Below are 18192 nucleotides of genomic sequence, written 5' to 3'. Positions count from 1 at the left end.
CCACCTACCCAAATACTAAACCACCCAACCAACCACCCAATTACCCACCCACCCAAACAAAACAACCACCCAACCACCCAACTAACCACCCACCCAACCAACTACCCAACAAGGCATTCATCTAGACAAACCACTAACCAAACAACCAACCAAATAACAAGCAACATTTGGGCTACAGCCTAACTCCTAACGGCCCGCTGTGCCTTACTCAAAATGGTCAATCTTAAGAAAGTCCACTAATGTTATAAATTATATGACTTACCAAGACAGCAGTATCTGCCCAACTCTTTAAATAAGGCCACAGATGCACGAGAAAGGTTAAGACTAGGAGTGCGCCATTAGCTGCTTTAAAGGAACTCTGCGCTCTGCCAGGGTTGTCACTCCTGCTCTCATTTTCCTACTGTCTCTGTCTACTCTCATTTTGTATTTTCTTTACTAAATCTACTGCATATGCATCTGATCTGGTCTGGTGAATATTGAGAAAGGGTGGCCAAGTTGTCTCTCCTGATTAATGCTGGAAGAAATGAATTGGGAAACCCGGGACTCAAAGCAGCTGAGCACTTGGGTGCAATTTGCATGACAAGCAGTTTTTATTACTCAGGCTCCTTCCATAATGGAGTTAGGAGTTTACAGCTCAGTAGGGAAGCCTGCTGCACAGGCCAACACACTCAGTTCAAGGTTATGCATCTATACATACGGCACAGCAATGCTAGTTGTCTTCAGAAAAACGTCTGAGGTGTGGAGACATCGTTCAATCTTATTCTCTAGAAATGAGGTCTTGGCGTCCCAGGGTTCCTTCTCACATTCGTTACCAGGTCCAGTTCCACTTCTGGAGAAATATCAGAATAGGATGTTCTCATGAGCATGGAACAAATTCATTATATCCTCACATAACCTCAGCTCAAATGCCAAGAAAATACCTCTGTCTTCTTGCCTGTGGCCTGTAATCATCACTGTTTCTTAGAACAGCTCTCGCTCTCTCTCTCTCTCTCTCTCTCTCTCTCTCTCTCTCTCTCTCCCCCTCCCCCTCTCTCCCTCTGTCCCTCCCTTCATCCCCTAGGTGTATGTGCGTGTATGTACATGTTCCTGCTTCTGTGTATATCTTAAGCTCTCTACTCTCCCTGTTTCCCACCTTTCTTCCCTGGGGCTGGACCCCAGAGCCTTATACAAACAGGTAAGTGCTTTGTGCAGACTCCTTAGATTTCCAGTACAGCAGAGCTCCTGGAAATGGAGTCTCTCAGCTTTAGGGATAGCAGGGATGGGGGAATTTGAGGAGTGCAGAGTGAAACTACAGATTCCATTTCTTCTTTGAACGATATCGTCTGGGATGAACTTGTAGACACTTTTCCTGTTTGGGGATGGCATTACTTGCCCTGCAGGATGCTATCTCTGAGAGACAGCTACGTCCCCTTGTGCCTCTGCATGACATGCTGGATGGGGTGCTGAGCTTCTGGGAGCTTCAGGGTTTTCAAGGGTTTTTTTCTCTGCTTTTCTGCTCGTTGAAGCCATCTTGCTGTGTCATATTCTGGCTACTCTGAGACACTTGGCCCGGAGACGGCCTGTCTTTCATTTTAGAACTATTATTTTGGCTCACCCATTCTTGAAGTGCCTCCCAGGGAAGAGGGGAACATTCTGTAGCTGCACAAGGCCCCAGTGGGCCAACATTCTGTCACTCCCTTGCTCTTGTGTCTCTTTCTCTTTAGTTTCTACAGCTGAGATCACCCTGCTGGGATTGACTCTTCCTTAGGAAGAGCTGAAGAAGGTCAGGTCACTCTTCTCATGTGCTCCTGGAAACACAGGGTCACCCCTCCTTCTGGGCAAGAGGACAGGGTAGTAGGCAGCCCCCTCTGGGTTAGCGCACAGGCTTTCCAGGCTGACAGTGGATGTAAAGAATAAGACCTTTGTTCAGCCACTTGGGTGGGTTTTCACCTGAGCAGCGGGACAGCAGCCTGCTTGTGCTGCAGGTCTGCAGGGCTGTGGACAAAGGCTCTAAGGGACAGTGGGAAAGCTCTCTCCTCCTTGGCACCCTGAAGGCAGCAGACAATGGCAGGCCTAGCTTCCCACAGCAGAAACAAACCTTTACCTCAGACCAGTAATTTAAAGGAATCACTGTCCTTGAGACTTGAAGGGAACTGAGTCGGGCATGTGAGGATTTCAAAATTCGTGCGTTGCATGCAGGAAGCTTCAATCGTACAGTGACTGTATATTCTAGACCAGCGACATTCCAATTTCTCAGAATTTTGAATTCTGTTTCCTTTCTTTTGCATGCGTATCCACATGTGCCTGTGGGGGTTAGAAAATGACCTCAGACGTCACTTCTTAGGAGGTACCTACTGTGTTGTTTGAGACAGAATCTTTCCCTGGCCTGGAACTTACCAAATATGCCATGCTGGACTGGCTGCCAACGCACCCCCCACCCCCCAGATCTGCCTGTGTCTCCTTCCCCAGTGCTGGGTCTCCTAGCGTGTGTTGGCATCCCTGACTTCACTGTGGGCGATTTCTGGTGAACTCGGATTTTTATGTTTGCAAAGCAAGCACTGTCTGAAAGGAGTTTCCCCTTCAACCCAGGAATTACATATTTGGATCTTAGCTTTCTCTTGTTCTTATCTTTCTTTTTCTGAGATTTCCAAAAGACGGGGATGGGGGTGGGGTGGGGGGTGGGAGGGGCTAGGCATGGACTTTCACAGTGAAAGGTCAGTAAATTATGTCTGTTAGATGAACGTCACAGGCATGATAATTTACTCTCGTTCCTTTAATGAAAATGTCAACCCGCTTTGTGGTTTCTTCAGTCAGTAAATGACAAAGTGGTTCTTAAAAATGGGAGATAGAGTTGCTTGGAGGAGATGGGACTCCAAAGATCAGATAAGTCCAGCGTAATTCGATAAATGGTGTGACTTCCATTCTTTCAAATGTCCTTCCTCTAAGGAACATTTTACCTTAATGCAGTAAGCACGAGTATCTATGCAAACTCAATAATGCCAGAGTGAGGCAGATGGCTTAATTAATGACCTGGGCATTTTAATACTTCATACTCCAAAGGGCACTCAAAAGCCAGAATTATGTCTGAACTCGGCCTCTGTCTCCTCACTCCACATCAACACTGTTTCATCTGACTTTTATCTCTGTAGCTTTCCTAGGCTGCATCTCCTTTCTAATTACGACAATTATCTGCACTTCATTTAGGGCAAATTTGAAGCAATTTTAGTGTACAATTTCCAGATAATTACCGATAGCATGTGATCCACAAATGAGACAGGTCCTGAAAGTCCCCCAGGGAGCTGGGCAGGTCTGCAATCGCCACCAGGAATGGTGCTGTGTGGGGGTTTTGTCCCTAGGTCTTCCCCACATGTCCTGTTCTTCTGCAGCTTAGCCGAGGCAGTGCTGGGCTGTGACATTTCTCTTAGGACTTCATCAGGAATAGTCCATTCTGCTCATGGGATCCATGCATCCAAGACGCTAGTTAGACATCTAGAATAGAGCTCTTGAAGAGATGCTGGAACCACAGCACTGTAGCCACCAGGCAACTGTGAGAGCAGGAGTGAGGGCATCCTAAAGAGACACATGTGTGGTCCTCCCTATGGCCAGTATACCACTGAACAATGGCCCAGGAGGAATTGGAATCTCTCAGGAATCTCATGCTGGGAGAAAAGAAAGGTGGTAGCCAGACAAGTGAATTTATCTACCAGGAAGAGATTCTAGTCTTTGCTTATAACTTTTTAGATCATAGGACAGACATGAGCAGAAAGAATAATGGACTAACTGATGATGGGTAGAGCCATGCCCAGACCAGGACTCCTTTCTTATGCATACACAGCTCCTTGCCTTCTATTTAAACAAGAGCCACATGTCAGTAACCTGCAGATTGACTAAGAGGATGTTGCTGGGCCATCCCAATGTGCACACTGAATAAATCTCCTTCTTCTGCTCTTTACCATTACCTGCCCCTTAGTTGGCCTATCAAAGACAATTCTTAGGGCTGCCAGGACATGGGCTTTGACCTTAACAATGCCATGGTTTTCCTGAATGTGTGTGTGTGTGTGTGTGTGTGTGTGTGTGTGTGTGTGTATGTGTGTATGTGTGCAGCTGGTACTGCAAGCCTGAGTGAGGGACGAAGTGGATTCCTGCCTTGAGACTATGGTTAAGCTGTTAGATGCTCAGAGCAGAGCACTGGTGACAAACAGCATTCTTTCTGTGTTTGAGGCACTGTGTGCAGACTTGGGTATTCCACTCCCAAGAGTGGGAAGAGGGTGACCTCTTACAGGTATAAGTGATCTGTTAGGAGATGGCACTGCCAATGACCCTCAGGTCACAGTGACATGTCACCTTGCATTTTACCCTTGGCACGGAATAGCTTTCAGTTGATAGGAATGTGGCCCTGGGAAGATAGGGCCTCTTCTTAAAGATCCACAGTGTTTGTGCCCACCAGCCAGCAGCCACATGTTGCCACAGTGTCATCACAGGGCTTTCTAAGGGACAGGGTCATGAGGAGACACTGGATTTACATCTTATTTTATTGGCCAGAGAATGTACCAAGAAGGATATGATAGCAGGGTACAAGTGATCTGATCGAAGAAATGGGGAAAGGGAGAGAGCCAATAGATATGACTACAAATAACTCCCACCTAAGGCGCAAGGAGCATGGCAGGAGCAGGGGACCAAAGATTTTAAGTGCTGGAATAAACCTAGAACAGACCCTTCCAGACCTTGACCAAGGCCCTGTGCGGAAACTCCGGGTCTTCTCCTCACTCCCATTGCAGATCTCAACCAGCCCACTGTCAACCCTACAGCTCCTTCCCCAGTGATGGTCCCTTTTCACTTTCCTGGGTTCTGCAGTCACGCTAGAATATGAACTCACATCTGAAGATTTGGAGCTAGGAGCCTCCGATGAGAGAACATGGGGAGGGCATTTGTCTTTCTGGTTCTGGGTTACCTCATTCAATAGGATTATACCTAGCCCCATCCATTTACCTGAAACATTAGTGATTTATTTTTTTCTTAGAGATACAGTATTCCATAGTGTATGTGCACATTTCCTTATCCATTCATCAGTCACAGGGCGTTTAGGGCATGTCCTGTTCTCAGCTATTCTGAGTAGGACAGCAAGCAACGCCGCTGAGCAGGTATCTTCGGAGGGGAATGTCACAGCATCTGTGCAAATGCCAATGAGTGATATGGCTGGGTAACATGGTGGATGTACTTTTAGGAGTTTGAAGATTCTCAATAATGGATGTACCAGTTGGCAATCCTCCCTGAGCAAGTGACAGATTCCCTTTCACCACATCCACTCCAGGGTTTGTTTTCAGTTGTTTTGATGACCCTCGACATTCTTCCTGGAGTAAGAAGAAGTCTCAAAGTTGTTTTGATTTGCATTTCTGTAATTGCTAAGGATGATGAACACTTTTTGAGATATTTCTTAGCCATTTTTTTCTTCTTTTGAGAACTCTATTCAGATCCAACTCCCCACCCCCACAGCTTTTTTCAAACGTGTCATTACTTTTTGTTTCAAGTTCTTTATATACTCTGATAGTAATCCTCTGTCAGATGTGTAGCTGACAAAGATTCTGTCCTATTCTATGGGCTTCTTCTTCACCTGGTTGATTATTTATTTATCTGTGCAGAAGTATTTTAGTATTATGAAATTGTCAGTTGTTGGCCTTAATTCCTAGGCAAATGGAGTCCTATCCAGGAAGTCTTGTCCTTCACCTGTATCATGTGCTACACCTGTATCATGCTTATGTTTCCTTCTAGCAGTTTCTGTGCCTCATGTTGGTCCTTTACTCACTTGGAGTTAGATTTTTGCGATGGGGTAACAATGGGTCTAATCTTATTCTTCGGTAAGTAGACTCTAAGTTTTTCCAGCCCTGTTTATTGAAGGTGCTTTCTTCTCTACAGCTTAGGTTTTTGGTATCTTTCTCAAATAGTAAATGTCTGAATTTACATGTACTCACGGTTTCCATTTTGTTCTGATTTGGTGCTAGTCCCATATTGTTTTTATCACCATGGTTCTGTAGTATGTCTCAAGTTCTGGAATTGTGATCCCTTCAGCATTGTGAGTTTCCTTAGGGATTATTTTGGCTCTCTAGGGTCTCCTGTGGGTCCATATGAGTTTCAGCACAGGGTTTTCTATTTCTGTGATAATGAGATGGGGATTTCCATCGGGATTGTAATGAGTCTTCAAACAGCTGTTGATAAAGCAGTCATTTTCATGATATCGATTCTACCAACCCATGAAGACAGGATGTCTTGCCATATTCTACAGTCTTTCTCTCTTCAGTGGTTTAAAGATTTTATTGTAGAGTTCCTTCTCTTCCTTGATTAAGTATTTCCTAGCTACTTTCTTTCCTTCAAGGCTACTGTGAATGAGAATGTGTTACAGGATTATTATTTACGGTGAAGAAACTACTCTAAGACTGATTGTAGTTATTTGGCATGTGTCCATGAGTGACAACTATCAGGCTATTCACTATATGAGCACAATTTTTTTTTTGCTACAATAATGCACTTTTAATGGTAAAATTCTTGACAGCACAATGTCTATTTGGCAAATCTTCTGTTCAAGCATCCATCCAGGCACCTCTGGAAAAGGTGCACCCACTGCACTGTCCACTTGTCAGAGGAGCCCTTGAAATTCAGAAATGAATGAGCACAATTTTTATATGATGGTTTAAATGTTATCTTCTTTAGCTTACAAATACTTAGGCCTCATTATGGAATTTTCAAACAAAATTTAATGTTTTTCCTCCCCATTAACATCCTCATCTCTTCCCCATCCTCCCTCCCGACTACTTTCTACCTGCCCCCTCCCCCCAGTCTTCTTTTCACTTCCAAGTTACAGGAGATCTTGGTTGTGGATCTCTGTATCTCTCTTTCCATTGGCTGCTGGGTGAAGTCTCTCAGAGGACAGTAATGTTGGGTTCCTGTCTGTAAGCATTACAGAACATCAATAATAGTGACAGGGATTGGTTCTTGCCCATGGGATGCGTCTCAATTTAGGGCAGTCATTGGTTGGCCATTCCCTCAGTCTTTGTTCTATCTATGTCCCTGCACGTCTTGTAGGCAGGGCACATTTTGTGTAGAAGGTTTTGTGGCTGGGTTGTTATCCTTATCCCTCCACTAAAAGTCCTGCCTGGCTACAGGAAGTGGCCACTTCAGTATCTATATCCCCCACTGCTAGGAGTCTTAGCTAGAACCTCCCTCATAGACTGTCTAGAGACTCCCCATAACCCAGGTCTCTGAAAAATCCTGGAGCTTGCCCCCTGCTAATTTCCCTTCTCTCCCCCGTCCACCCAATTGGCCTCTGGCAACTATTTTGTTTCCCCTTCTGAGAAAGATTCAACCATTCTCCCCTGGGCCCTCCTTGTTACTTGGCTTCTTTAGGTCTGTTGATTATAGCATGGTTATCTTGTACTTTATAGCTAATATCTGCTTATTAGCAAGTATGTACCATACATGTACTTTTGGGTCTGGGTTACCTCATTCAGGATGATATTTTCTAGTTCCAATCCATTTGCTTGCAGAATTCTTGATGTCCTTGTTTCTTTATCCATTCTTCAGTGGAGGAATTTCTAGATTGTTTCCAATTTCTGGCTATTATGAATAAAACTGATATGAACATAGTGGAGAACATGTCTTTGTGGGATGGTGGAACATCCTTTGACCAGGAGTGGTATAGCTGGGTATTGAGGTAGAACTATCCCCAATTTTCTGAGAAACCAAGTTGATTTGCAGAGTGGTTGTACAAATTTGCACTCCCACCAGCAGTGGAGGAGTGTTCCCTTTGCTCCACATCCTTTCTAGCATGTGCTGACCTTTGAGTTTTTAAACATAGCCACAAGGTGGAATCTCAGAGTTGTTTCGATTTGCATTTCACTGATGAGTAAGGATGTTGAGCATTTCTTAAGTGCTTCTCAGCCATTCGAGAGTCCTCTGTTGAGAATTCTGTTTAGCGCTGTGCCCCAGTTCTTAATTAGGTTATGTGGATTGTTGGTGTCTAACTTCTTGAGTTCTTCATTTATTTTGAATATTAGCCCTCTGTGAGATGTAGGGTTAGGAAGCTCTTTTTCCCATCTGTGGGGTGTCTTTTTGTCCTAATGACAGTGTCTTTTGATCTATAGAGGATTTTCAGTTTCACGAGGTCCCATTTATTAATTCTTGACTTTGTGCCTGAGTCATTGGTGTTCTGGTCAGGAAGCTGTCTCCTGTGCCAATGAGTTCAAGGCTATCCCCCACTTTCTGTTCTGTTAAGTTCAGTGTATCTGGTTTTATGTTGAGGTCTTTGATCCATTTGGACTTGAGTTTTATGTAAGGTGATAAATATGGATGTATTTTCATTCTACATGCAGACATCTAGACCAGCACCACTTGTTGACGATGCTCTCTCTTTTTCCATTGTATGGTTTTGAAAAATCAAGTGTTTACAGGTGTGTAGGTTTATTTCAGGGTCTTTGATTTGATTCCATTGATCAACTATTTGTTTCTATATCAATAGCATGCAGTTTTATTACTATTGCTCTGCAGTACAGTTTGAGGTCAGGATGGTGATGCTTCCAGAAGTTCTTTTATTGTTCAGGATTGTTTTAGCTATTCTTGGTTTTTTGTTTCTCCATGTGGAGGTGAGAATTATTCTTTCAAGATCTGTAAAGTGTTGTGCTGGAATTTTGACTGGAATTGCATTGAATCTGTAAATTGCTTTTGATAGGACGAACAGTTTCACTGTATTAATCCTATCAATCCATGAGCATGGGATATCTTTCCTTCTTCTGATATTTTCTTCAATTTCTTTCCTCAGAGTCGTGTAGTTCTTGTCATATAGGTCTTTCACTTGTTTGGTTAGAGTTACACCAAGGTGTTTTATATCATTTGTGGCCATTGTGAAGGGTATTGTCTCCCTAACTTCTTTCCCAGACTGTTTATCACTTGTGTAAAGGAGGGCTGCTGATTTCTTTGAGTTAATTTTGTATCCAGTCACTTTGCCGAAGGTGTTTATTAGCTGTAGGAGTTCTGTTAGAATTTTTGGGGTCACTTATGTATACTATTGTATCATCTATGAATACTTTAGCAATACTTTGACTTTTCTTTCCAATTTGTATCCCCTTGTTCTCCCTTCATTGTCTTATTGCTCTAGCTAAAACTTCAAGTACTATATTGAAGAGAAAGGCAGATGATAGACAGCCTTGTTTTGTCCCTGATTTTAGTGGAGTTGCTTTAAGTTCCTCTCTATTTAATTTGATGTTAGCTATTAGCTGTCTGCATATTGCCTTTGTTGTGTTAGGTGTGTACCTTGTATCCCCGATTGCTCCAAAACTTTTAACCTGAAGAGGCATTGGATTTTGTCAAAGATTTTCAGCATCTAATGTGATGACCATGTGTATTTTCCTTTCCGTTTGTTTATATGGTGATTACATTGATGTATGGTGATTACATTGATGTATGGTGATTACACTGATGTATGGTGGTTACATTGATGTATGGCGATCACATTGATGTATGGTGATTACACTGATGTATGGTGATTACACTGATGTATGGTGATTACATTGATGTATGGTGATTACATTGATGTATGGTGATTACACTGATGTATGGTGATTACATTGATGGATTTTCCAATACTGAGCCATCCTTGCATCCCTGGGATGAAGCCTTCTTGGATCACGCTAAGTGATATTTTTGATGTGTTCTTGGATTCACTTTGTGAATATTTTATTGAGTATTTTTGCATCAATGTTTATACAGAAAATTGGTCAGAATGAGTTTTTATGTAGCTTAGGTATTGGGTTGACTGTGGCTTCAAAGAATGAGTTTAGCAGTGTTCCTTCTGTTTCTATTTTGTGTAATAGTTTGTGGAGTATTAGCACTAGCTCTTCTTTGAAAGTCTGGTAGAATTCTGCACTAAAAATACCTGGCCCAGGGCTTTTGTTGTTGTTGTTGTTTATTTGTTTGCTTTTTGTTTTGGCTGGAAGATTTTTAATGATTGCTTCTATTTCCTTAGGAGTTATAGCACTGTTCAGGTAGTTTACTTGACCTTAATTTAGGTTAGGTAATTAGTATCTGTCTAGAAAATGATCCATTTCATTTAGATTTTCCAATTTTGTGGAGTATAGGCTTTTGAAGTAAGACCTAATGATTCTGTGAATTTCCTCAATGTTCATTGTTATGTCTCCCTTTTCAATTTGTGAATTTATTAATTTGGCTATGGTCTCTCTGCCTTTTTGTTAGTTTGGCTAAGGGTTTGTGCCAGGAGCCATCTAGGAGCAGCTAAAAACTAGCAGGTAATCTTCCTGAGATGGTTTCACCCTGTAAAACCACAATGGATGAGCCCTTCTAGGCAAAGCCGAAGGGACTATAGTTTAGGGAAGATTCCTGATTTTTAATATGCTTTTACTATATATGTAGTAATTACAAGATATTAGCCCATTCTTTTGGCCAGATTTCTGTAGATCAGTGAAGATGTACTGTCTTTCAGTGATGCTATACAGACAAATAGATGATTTCTTAATTCTTAATGATCATCCTGTAAGAATTCCTAAAATCATAATTATTAAACCCTTTGTTTAGTAATTATATTAACTGCTATTAAAACCCTCTCTGTTATGAAAACTGCAATTAGAACTCAGTCGATCTTTACATGGCACAAATTAATTGCTTCTGAGGTATAAAGCAGACATTTACAACTTAGAACACATTCCAAAAGGTTGTAAAACCATTAACCAAAAGTCAAAGAAGGGAACTAACGATTTATTGTAGGTGCAAGGACAGAAGATAAAATATTGACTGAGTTTACCTATATAAGACTTTAATGCTAACTTAGTCACACAAAATTATGTTTTTTAACTTTCAATGAATCTGTGGTGCTTGTGACAAATAATGAATGCCTAGTCTTAATGGGAATCTGTGTAAACATCTCTGTTGTAAACACCATGGATTAATGCTGGACCATCACAACAGAAACCCGAAAATGATCAACTCTCTACTCAATGATCATTGGGTCAGGGAAGAAATAAGGAAGAAATTAAAAACTTTATAGAATTCAATGAAAATGAAGGCACAACATACTTAAGGGCTACCATGAAAGCAGTGCTTAGTGGAAAGGTCATAGGACTAAATGCCCTCATAAAGAAATTGGATAGTTCTCAGACTAATGAATTAAAAGTACATCCAAGGGCTCTGGGGAAAAAAAAAGAAGCAAATACACCCAGGAAATAATCAAGCTCAGGGCTGAAATCAATCAAACAGAAACAGAGAACAATATAAAGAACCAATGAAAACAAGAGCTGGTTCTTTGAGAAAATCAACAAGTTAGACAAAACTGTTGTTTTTATTGTTGTGGTCCATCTTTAATCTATGGTGATTGGACAAGATGCCTGGGGTTATTTCAATCTTCGTGTATTGGTTGAGGTTGGCTTTGTGACCAATTATATGGTCCACTTTGGAGAAGGCTCCAAGAGGTGCTGAGAATGTTCACTTTCTGTGTTTTTGTGGAATGTTCTATGGATATCTGTTAGTTTCCATATCTCTGTCTCGATGACCCGTCCAAGGGTAGGAGTGGGATGTTGTAATCTTCCACTCTTAATGTGTGGGGTTCAATGTGTGATTGAAACTTTAGTAATGTTTCTTTTATGAATGTGTTTGTTCTTGCATTTGGGGCATAGATGCTCAAAACTGAGACATTGTCTGGGTGGGTTTTTCCTTTGATGAGTATGATCTGTATTTCACATGCTGCTGGATTTGGGTGGAAGGAGAAGGTAATTTCATCCCCCAATCTTGAAAGTTGTCAGATGAAAAAATTTGTGCTAATAATTCCATAGAAATTTGTTTATTTTTTTTCTGGGATTTTTTTTTAAAAGCGAAATTTGTCATTATATTTCTGACGTTCAATACAGTTAGCGCAGGGTCCTCAACCTATGGGCCATGAGCCTCACAGGATTACACATCAAATATTTAGAGTATGATTCATCACAGTGGCAAAATTCCAGTTATGAAGTTGTAACAAAATAATTTGATGGCTAAGGGTTCATCACAATATGAGGAACTGTATTAAAGGGCTGCAACATTAGGAGAGAATGACCAATTTAAGGTCTTTGTATTATTTTCCTGTCTCTTCGTTGTTAAAAATTTCTTCTCTTTCTTTTTGTTGTTTTTCTAAGGGGTTTCTATCATTTTTGTGAATAGCAACCCTCCCCCACTTCCATTGGTTTCCTCCTGTGTTTCCTTCCATTAGTCACGCCGATTTCAGGTCCAGAGAGTGTACTGCGCACTATACATTATTATATTTATTATATTATTATTATATATAATGAATATATTACATAATAGTTTGTTATATATTATTATAGTATTATATTTCTTTCCGTATGCTGTTTTCAGTTTATTTCACTGCATTTCTCCCAGTTTATTGACCGTGCACAGAGGGTGACAGTTTGCGAGCTCCTGTTGTAACCGTGTGGTGTTGTTGGTCCCCCGCCATTGCTATCGTAGCTCCATCTTCACCATACGCACACCCTCTCGTATCCCCACCTATTCGGCAATATCTGTTCACTTCTAAATGCGCTTTGAGGCGTCCTTTCTGAACCAGGGCTCACTCGCTCGTTTAGAAGCCCTTGTATAATCTCCAAGCGCTTGGAGAGTTTCCTGTTGTCCTTCCGTATTGATTTCTCGTTTGGCTTCATTATGCTCTGAGAACACTGCAGGTTTCAATTCTCTTAATTGTGTTTGCATTGTGTTCCTATCGCAGGACCTTGCCTGCTTTGGCAAATGTGTCACAAGCCCCGCAGGGCATGTCTGGTGTATTAGTGCTTCCACCAGGTCCTGTTGGCCAGCAGACTGTCAGAGTTCGGCCACTCGCTGCATTTCCTTCCTCCCATGTTCCCATCAGCTACTGAGGAGGGCTCAGTCCCAGCTGCACTGAGTTCTGTCTCTCTCCATTCTGTCCTCCCAGACTTATTGTTCATGCATGCGGTTTGCATGTATGTGTTTGTATGTTTATCTGCACTCATGAAAGGTGTCGTCTGAGTCATCGTCCACCCTGTTTTCTTTGTGAGACAGGGCTGGTCACTGGAACTAGAGCTTGCCTATCTAGCTGGCTTGGTTGGCCTGGGAGCTCCTTCCCGTCTCTGCCTCGTGAGTGCGGAGATTACAAACTGTCCACCACACCCTATATCCCTCCTCCCGCCCCCGCCCACATAGGTTCTGGGGACAAAATTCAAGTCCCCCTGCTTTAAGCACTTGCGTGACTGAGCAGCTACTTTTTCATATGTTCTATTAGAGTTTCCACTCCGAGTCCTGCCCTGCCTTGGTATATAGAGCCTTTTCTTTTTTGTGCACCAGGAGCAAATTCTTCACCTTTTTGTTTTTCTGAGGGCACCTTTAACTTTATTTTATCCTTGAAACATAGTTTTCTGGATGTAGCACTCAGGCAACATGTAAGTGTATTTGCCATGCAGAATACCTTCGTCCTGTTTTTGATATTGTAATATAATTACATAATTTTTCCTCCCCCTCCATCCTTCTTGTTTTTGTAACCATGGTCTTTTCTAATTGGCCTCTTTGTTCCCAGAATAATGACTCCAAGACTTAATTATTTATGAATGAATGCCTAGGACGTAAGCTTTGGCTCCTTTCCCAACTAGCTCATAACATATATAACTCATTTATTCTGGCCTATGTCTGCCACATGCTAGTTACTTTGCCTCAGTTTCTGCATCCAGCTTCCTCAGAGTTCCTTTGAATCTCCTGCCTCTGACAAACTCCCAGAGTGCCCCTCTTTCTGCAGGACATCCCACCTTCTAATCCTGCCTCAGTTCATTGGCCCTCGGCATTTTATTGACAGGTGATGCTTTCGCACAGTGCACATGATATTGTCTCTACATCTCTCCCTTTTAGTCCAATAAAAGGTTCTCTCTCTAACATCCTATAACCTATATACAATAAGAACAATTATGAAAACTATTAGATAAGAATTACATTCACAATGGCCACAACAATATGTATGTAGCAACCTCGGAGAAAATACTTGGTTATCTATCCTCTCTTGGTAAATCCAAAGTTCTGTACCTAAATCACTTTCTATCAAAACTTCCATTGGCAGCTTAAAAATATCTTTCTAGACTTTAAAACACTTTCCTAAATTGTAAACTACTAAAACTTAAATGTCAGATTATAAATGTCTAGCCTTCAACTCCATCAGAGACCTGGAGGAATTAAATCTTGCCTGAGTGTGCAGGAGGTGCAGAGAAAGTAGCAGCTTCCAAAGCTGGAGACATTTTCATGTCTGAGCCCATCTCTGAACCGTTCTCATGTAGAAGGATGAGCGATACATCTTGCCTGTTTCGTTGGTCGTCTTGATTTCTTTCTTTCTTTCTGCCTGCAGTCAGGACCTTCAGAGGGTCTCCCCTGGTCAAATCTGATCTTTATTAATTTGAAAGGAGTTTATAGCTGTTTTTCTCTCCTATGGACACAAATACAAAACCTCTTCCTAAATATCATACATTTCTGGTTAGCACATCCTTATAAAAACAGGCTGATACAGTTCAGCGGTCTTTTTTCCATGATACAATGTCTCTCAGCAGCTGTTGTTTTTGGTTCATTAGCATTAAAAAGTTTAAAGTTAATAAAGTGCCATGCAATATATTTGTTTGGTAAGCATTTCTTTTAAAGTATGATCAGATCCCTCTACAACGGTTTGTCCTGTAGGATTGTGTGGTATACCTTTATATAATACCCTTCATTTTACTATGGATATATGCTAGAGCCTTGCCAGCTTTAATTTGTACAGGCATCCCCACGATAATAACCATAACTTCTAATTAATGTGTAATTACAGAATCGGCCTATCCAGAACTCAAGGCCAAAGCCCCTTGGGATTCTGGATATGTATCACCGGTATGATGTATCAGCATGCATGCATATTTTAATTCTCCAAACTCTGTAAACTGAAATGCATAAGCTACTGTGTGGCATTGCTCTAAGGTGGCGTCATTAAGCAGACTCTTTATTTTTAGCTCGTATATTGTATCTCTGTGGGTTGCTCTTCTAATCTCTCAAGTGGTTGTGGATTTTTCCCATCTGGAACTACCACGTTATATTCTTCTGAAGATTCTTAACGCAGACTTAAAGAATCCTCTAGCCTCTGTTCTATGGCCTCCAACCTAGCATGTAACTTTTTAGTTTTTTCCTTCTCTAAGTCTATTTTCTTCTGATCCCTTCTTAAAGAGGATACACAGAATTATAATCATTATTGAACACATAATTATTTTATGGTGATATTGTGAGCAAATTATACAGGGTCCAAGTGTCCTCTTTTGCTTTCCCTCCCATTTTTAAATATGGAAAGCATTTTCTTTTTTTTAAATCTTTCTAACCCTTTCCTTTCTATGGAGACTTTTTTATTTTTCTTTCTCTCTCCTTTCGTTGGAGATTTTACTCTCTACGTGCATTTTCCATTTCTCTCTTATCATTCTCTAAACTTAATATCTTCTTTATTTAAGAAAATCTTTATACCTTTATTTTTCGCTAAACTTTCTTTTGGAGAATTCTTTTTAATATTATTTAACTCTCTAAAGACTTAAATAATATTTAAAAGGATTTTATTATTTTCAAACTATTTGTTTCTCTTTTACTATTTTCAAACATATGCTTTACCAGTTCAGAAGTTTGGGGCTTTTCAGTCCCACTGCAGCTCTGGGAAAAATGTTCCTTCTGTCCTTCTGTGTTTGCAGGCTCCTCAGGCTAGCACATAGCTCTGCCCCATCAGCTTGGTCCAGCTGGCTGCCTATAGGTTTTTGGGTTGGAGCTGCTGTTGGCTCCGTGACTTCTGCCCGCTCTGGGAAGAGGGCTGGGACCCAGCTTGCTGCTCTGCTCCAGACCATTACAGGCTTCTCCCTCAGGCACACACTTGGTTTTCACAGGCCTAGGCTGCTCAACCCCTCTGCCAAGCCTGGGAAGTGCATTAAAGCTTCAGTCAGAGAGACAGGTGCAGCTGAATTAGCTCACAGCCTTTGGTTTAAAAGCCGTGCTTAGGAAGAGCACTGAGGCTCCGGTAGAAGAGCTGGGTTTTCTATTCCGCAAGGTTTCACACTGTGTCTCTGCGGTTTTCCCCACCGTGTCTAGGAAACTGTCTTCCATCCAGGAGTTCTCAGGCTTAAAGCTTGGATTCTCAATGAGACATTTGTAAACGTGGGCTTTTCTATCTGGCCCGCTCTTTTCCAGAATGAGGACTCTGAGATTTATTTATGAATAAATGCCTAGGTTATAAGCTTTGGCTCATTCCTCGTCTAGCTTGTAATTTATATTACCCGATTACTGTGGTCTATGTCTGCCGTGTGGCTAGTTACCTCTGCTCAGTTTCATGCGACTACCTTCTTCAGAGTTTGGGGCAAGGCTGCTTCTGACAAACTCCCAGAGTTCCCCTCTTTCCGCCGGATGACCCACCTTCTAAGCCTGCCTCAGTTCATTGGCTATCAGGTTTTTATTGACAGGTGATGCTTCCACACAGGGCACAGAGATTCTATTTGTACATTTCAACTAGTATTTTCTCTTTGTTTCATAGGTCTTTTTTTTTTTTTTTCAGGTTCTTTTCAAATGATTTCCCCTTGGCTGTTTTCACAGTTTTGATACTGTGTGTTCCCTGGCTTGGATTTCTCAGGGTTATCAGCTAGGGCGAAGTGATCTTCTGAAACATTTGGTCTGTTTGTTATTTCTCTGTCACCTCCTTTTTCAGTGAAATACTTGGCTCCTGCATATGTCAGATTACCATATTAGTTAGACACAGGTACTCTAGTTCTCCTTTTCCCTTTTAAGGTCCAGTTCCTCTTTAGTACTGTCCATATTGATCAATACTACTTACCCATCACTGGATATGAAAACCTCTCTTGTGTTCACCTAACAAAATTAAACATAATATTTATTTCAGTGCGTATGCATGCGTGTGTGTGAGAGTGTGTGTGTGTGAGTGTGTGTGTGAGTGCATGAGTGCGTGTGAGTGTGTGTGTGTGTGTGTGTGTGTGTGTGTGTGTGTGTGTGTCTACAACTTATCTGCAGATGCCCTTGGAGGTCAGAAGAGCAAGTCAGACCTCTAAGAACTGGAAGAACAGGTGCTCTGTGCTGTGTGATGTTGGTCCTGGGACCCTCTAGAAAGCCAGTAAGTGCTCTTAATCATGGAATCATTTCTCCAGCCCCCTCAATATTTTATCTTTTGAATACCAATATCACACAGCCCTGATTACCATGGCTGTTCTGTTAGTTTTGGTTAGCAGGAATCCCTCAAAATTTTTTTCAAGACTGTTTTTGTCCTCTTTTTACTCCCCAAACATTTCAGTCTGAGTCTGCACATCCTCCCTCAGTATGATAGGAAGGAACAGCACTGAACTGATTGGTAAGAGCTCAGGAAGAACTGCCTTTACCTGCCTAAGTCCCACAGCCCATAAACACTAGGTGTCTTCTCCTTGCTTGAGTTTTGTTTCATTTCTTTCAAGGGTATTTTGTAGCTTTCAATGTATACATTTTTCTTTTCTTTAACATTTCCCCTAAATGTTTTACTCTGTAATGTGATTATAGTGGAAACGGCCTCTTCCATTTTCACTTGACTTCTCCCTCCAGGTCTCTTTGTTTAGGACACTGAAAATTTCGTTTGAGGTAAACTCAGTAGAATCCACAAGAGTTTCACTTTGACAGCCTTGATTTAATCAAACTTGGAAAGCATTCTTTTCTAGACAGAGTTATAACTAGAAGCTGCAGAGATCAGAACACTCACATTCTGGGAAGACCCACTGAAGGACTTTCTAGGCCAATACTTAGTGTCACAGAAGGATAGCTGGTAATCAGACTAGGGCAATTCTCAGATCTCTATGACAACAATAGCTAGAGACTTTCCAGAAACCTGAGACATATAGCACAGTCCACACATGCATTTCAATGTTTCCTATTTGTGTCAGCCCACTGTGGGAAGTGGTCAGGGTATGTGAATGACCCTCTGATGCGTTCTACCTTCCTCAATCCACGGTCTGAGAAGTAGGTACTGTATGGGAAAGAAGTAAATTTTGTGTGGAGTTCATCAGATCATGAAGCAGCCAACTGTCATGGTGGCTTAGTAAACCCTTGACAGGTAATTGGCAGGTTGGGAAGCACAAGACCTCTGAGACTGTGAAACCAAGAGCTCTTGGTGACCCTAGAGGCATGCCTCTCCTACAGGTTACC

General features: G+C 41.7%; 1 long non-coding RNA gene across 2 annotated transcripts; it reads right to left on the bottom strand.

The window, feature by feature from the left end:
- Nucleotides 1-566: 566 nt before the first annotated feature.
- On the bottom strand, nucleotides 567-16397 carry LOC147999894 (uncharacterized). 2 transcript variants are annotated; one of them, XR_015642690.1, is made up of 4 exons: nucleotides 16332-16397; nucleotides 14210-14446; nucleotides 2084-2283; nucleotides 567-829 (listed from the first exon to the last, which is right to left on the bottom strand). It is a non-coding gene; the product is annotated as an uncharacterized LOC147999894 (long non-coding RNA). The 2 variants fall into 2 exon arrangements; XR_015642691.1 differs by lacking the exon at nucleotides 2084-2283.
- Between the last annotated feature and the right edge of the window lie 1795 nt (nucleotides 16398-18192).

The sequence above is a fragment of the Rattus norvegicus genome, chromosome 18 (genome assembly GCF_021556685.1).
Source record: "Rattus norvegicus strain SHRSP/BbbUtx chromosome 18, alternate assembly SHRSP_T2T, whole genome shotgun sequence".
Lineage (NCBI taxonomy): Eukaryota > Metazoa > Chordata > Mammalia > Rodentia > Muridae > Rattus > Rattus norvegicus.
This window is presented reverse-complemented; position numbering and strand designations above follow the sequence as displayed.